The 4,563-nt window shown below is 32.7% G+C and overlaps 1 long non-coding RNA gene across 3 annotated transcripts; it reads right to left on the bottom strand.

The window, feature by feature from the left end:
- Window positions 1-521: 521 nt before the first annotated feature.
- On the bottom strand, window positions 522-3,554 carry LOC145125971 (uncharacterized). Of its 3 annotated transcripts, none has more exons than XR_013716231.1 (7): window positions 2,639-3,554; window positions 2,348-2,391; window positions 1,948-2,079; window positions 1,749-1,845; window positions 1,281-1,381; window positions 1,090-1,179; window positions 522-803 (listed from the first exon to the last, which is right to left on the bottom strand). It is a non-coding gene; the product is annotated as an uncharacterized LOC145125971 (long non-coding RNA). The 3 variants fall into 3 exon arrangements; XR_013716232.1 differs by having other exon boundaries at window positions 1,281-1,748; window positions 1,824-1,845; window positions 2,639-3,517; XR_013716233.1 differs by having other exon boundaries at window positions 1,824-1,845; window positions 2,639-3,480.
- Window positions 3,555-4,563: the final 1,009 nt, after the last annotated feature.

Genomic DNA, 4,563 nt, shown 5'->3' with positions numbered 1-4,563 from the left:
TACATTGCTATTTTTCATAGAATTTTTGAACTGAAGTATAGTAATTGCAAAAAATATTTTCCAAATTTAAGAAACATAATATATAAACTATACATAATTTGATAGAATAGACAACAATATTACCATTGTTGATACTTTTGATGATATAAATTCAATATGTGGTACCCATAACATGAGGTTCTCATGGGGTTAGAACGACTATTTGCATGAAGGTAAAAGAAAAAAAAAAGATTAAATTGCAAAACAATTGTCGTACTTTACTATTTAAATAATCGGTAAAATAATGCAAGTGCATTGCTATTATTGGATTAAAAAATTTACATTGTTGCTAATGTTTAAAAAGATAAGTACGGTGCTATTATTTGTTTACGAAAAAAGTACATTGCCATTATTGGTTATAAAAATATAAGTAATTATTTTTTACATGGTGTCAAATAAACAATAGTTACTATGACAAATCTACCCGATTTATATAAAACCATCAATCTTTGCAAAAAAATAATAATAGAACCACGAAAAGGTAAGTAAATAAAACTCCAATTATATTAGATCCATAGTATTATGAATCAGAGAGGACATTAAAGGGCATCGAGAACACAAACCAAGATTTACAGGACCCATTAAGAAAAAAAATCATGACAATTCTACATTAATTATCCCTTATGGCTATGAAGCCAAATATCACTTTTACTTGTAGTGATTATGGCTTATGCTTCACTCTAAATTTAGTATGGAAGCCAAAATAGGGTATCTCTCTTTCATATTTCATATTTCACATCACATGACTCCTCGTTCTGTGCCACCTGTTGAATAAATTAATATAAGTGAGCAAAAAATCTGTCCAAAAATCCAAGTTCTTTTTATTAATGTGACAAAGGGTGATTGGAATATCAAATATGAGCTACAATAAATAAATATATTATTTTACTAATTGTGTTTGGCTGTGTTCCATTAGCCTTGATCAATTTCAGGATGATTGCATCATTTTTGGAAGAATATTTTTTAAGGATAAAGGTTAATTTACCTAACTACCCCTAGGAGACAACACTTGAAAGATAACAAAAATATGAAGAACTTAATGCAACTTACTTGGGATGAGACTCTTTCTACATGGATTGATCCAGAATTACCAAAACAGCACGTCACTCATTGGGCTTCACCTTTCTCTTGACTAAACTTCTGTGAAAAAAAAGAACATAGATTCAACAAAACAAAAAATTACACAATTAACCACAGAAAATATAAAAACATAAATAAACTTGTATTAAAACTCATGGTACCTTTTCTTATATGATGCTTTCGTTTCTTTGATGATCCTTCATTTTCAGGAGGCAAGAGGCAATGAACCACGACCCCATGTAAATATTACGTATTTCCTCAACTATTTCAAACATTAAGCAACCAAAAACACATTTGGCATAAGGAAATCAATGAACTTAAAGTAGACATGAGTTGAATTCTTTATAAAAAAAAATAGAACCCAACGTTCTTGTGCTTTCCTTTAATTTCTAATCCTTCTCATTATGCTATCTTCATGACCTAACTTCTTGAATTGGTATTCAAACTACACAGGAATTAACTTAGAAAAACTAAAATATCGTTAAAATAACACAATACAAGCCATCATTTTAGAACATACTAACTCGCATTACAAAATTTTCTGATTAGACTACCATTTAGAATCTGTTAATTCGACCAAGAACTCCAAACATAGGAACTGTTCATGTGCAAAAGAGCAATTTACATACCTGCAAGAGGTGCAAAACAACAACTTACATACTTTTGATCAGTAAAACAAAGGGTGGGATTACCAAATGTTATACCAGGACAAATAAGAGTAGGCATCTGGAAAAAAAAAGAGCAAACTTAAAAACTTACTGGAATTAATAAGCAAAAGCTTGTTGAACATTTTAAAAATGATAAATGATAGAAGATGGAATGCAGTACCTGATATGTATGGCCTTTTCCAACTCTAGTTGGCATAAGAACAAAATCATCCTTCCCACTCATTGTTGCATTAATCACCTCTCTTTGGTTGCATCGAAATGAGTGATTCCCAAACACCTTTTTGTTATTAGCCTGAGAAAAGAAACAATGAAAAATGAAATTCTAACCCGGATTCAGTTGTATTTAAAATATCAATCGAAAGAGGTACCTGGAATAAGAAACATAACCGATTAAAATGTATGTATTTTTATGAAGATCAGATTAGAAAGCTTATGTGCTATGGTTTGACAGAAATCAACACGAAGTTAAATTCCAACCACCAGAACTAATCACATTCCCTTCAGGTACTATATGAACTAAAATTGGTACAAAAAAACATGGAATGGATTATAACTATTACCTCTCATCTTCTACTTCAGATTCACGATCAACATAATTGAATTCCTGTAGATATAGAATAATCATAAATTAAATGAGAGAGAAATTAAAAAAACAGAGATAGGTTTCAAGAATCAAACCAAAAAAAAACTATTAGAGAGAGTGGTAGAGATTAGAATCAATATAGAAGGAAATCATCTGAATCGATAGCCAAAACATGAGAAACGATTTAAGAAATCCAACAGAATCTAGGTCAAGAATGTTAGTAGAGAGAGCATCAACGAAAACATTAGCAAATAGAAGTGATTTTTACCTTTAATCTGTCTCAGTTCAAGGAATGACCAATCAAAAGGTGGTGTTGTGCTTGGTAATTGATTTGCTTGGTCAAGTGACGCTCCATCGTGATTTGAAGAAGGTTTCCCCAAATCCAGAAAATTTGAATAGAGAAATTAGAATGAAATTGAAGTGCGAACCTGAACAAAGTTGATGAACAATCTGTAGTGACGAAAATGACGATTACGCACGACGGATTGCAGTGGTTGTCGGCGGAGAAGTTACTGGAGAGGGGGAAAGAGAAGCTCTTTGGACTTGGGCGGTTTTCCAATGGATATGGAGGCGTGCTGCAGTTGAAAAACTTGGGCTACGGTTCATGAATTGGGGATGATGGGTTGTAGATGAAGATCTGAAGCGAGAGAAGGAGACGAAATAGAGGAGCTTCGAATTATGAATGTGTGAAAGAAAGAGGTTCTCAGGAACATTGGAGATGAAGTGGAGTCTTTCTTATACTTCAATCAAAGAAACCTCCATACGCAATCGTGAAGGCAAGAGAGAAATAAGGGGAGATCGTGGGAGGAATTACAGAGCAGCGGAACGTGGGAGGTGGGGAGAAGAAGGAGGAGGGTCATCGAAACCGATTGATGAACCGCAAAAAACCGCCAAAATCGAGTTTATGCGGACGAGATTGAAAGAACGTCGAGTTTAGACCGCCTGTGATTTTGAGGACGACGGTTAGACTCACCGTCGTCAATAGTATTAATAATTTGAAAGACTCTCTCCCCTGTCAACTCTCTTCATTCTAAATTGTCGGCTCCTCCCCCAAACTCTAATTTATAACTGCCGTCTCCAACCTTCACCACCACCCATATGACTTGTGTACCGCCCCAACGACCACCTTACCATCATTACCTTACACCACAACAGCCTCACATCCGTCCATCGTCTGCAACGTTCCTCTTTTTCTCTCTCCAGTCTCAACTCTAACTCTGAAAAGATGGTAAGAGGAGATGGTCAGTCACTATCCTCCTCAATCCATCAACCCCTGTTAGTGTTCGTCAACACTATCTGAAGTTCAAATATATGTATACATGTTTTCTTGCATTATGTTGATGTTTTCATGAGATATATTTTTTTTCCTTTGTGTATATTTTTTATATTTCCAATGTAACTGGTTATGATGCAAATCTGAAGTTCAGATCTAAAAGTGTATGTTTATAATTTTGACTTGAAGTGTAAAAAATTGTTAAAGGCTGTGATGGATCAAGAAAGCCTGATTTTGTTTGTTTGGTTATGAAATTAAGCTTTTGACTTTAGTATGCTTCTGACTCTTTGAATGTACCTAGACAAATTTCTCTATGATATTTGTTCATAATATATATATATATATATATATATATATATATATATATATATATATATATATATATATATATTATAATGTAATTACTTGTGATTTATATTATGATTATATAGTATGCTAATCTTGTGTGATTTCATATTTTATAATGTAAGTTCGTGTGTGATTTCAACTTAAGATAAAGAAACAGAAGAAGATAGATGATTGTTAGTTTATATAAAATTTGATCTTTATGTTTGATTCGAATTTGTACTTTATTGATAAAAAGTAAAGAAAAAAAATGAGAACTGAAAGGTCAAATTAACATTTAACATGGGGAAAAGAGAAAGCTTACTGATGAGAACTGAAAGATCGAATTTTTATTTTTTGAGGGTTCGATTTTTTTTATGTACCTTACTGATTTTGCATTTTTATAATCTTTGATTTATTGTAAAAGAGAAAGCTATGATCTTATTTTCTTGAAGAAAGGCTTGAAATAAAGGATTTGAGCTCAGATATGCACATCACATCACATGCTTAGGTCACAGTTAGCCACGAAAAGAGTTGTTACTAGGCTATGAAGAGGTCCGAAGTTTCATTTTTTATGATTCATGTTTCATGCTTTG

This window comes from Lactuca virosa, chromosome 7 (assembly GCF_052849685.1).
Source record: "Lactuca virosa cultivar CGN04683 chromosome 7, Lactuca_virosa_CGN04683_v6, whole genome shotgun sequence".
Classification (NCBI taxonomy): Eukaryota; Viridiplantae; Streptophyta; class Magnoliopsida; order Asterales; family Asteraceae; genus Lactuca; species Lactuca virosa.
This window is presented reverse-complemented; position numbering and strand designations above follow the sequence as displayed.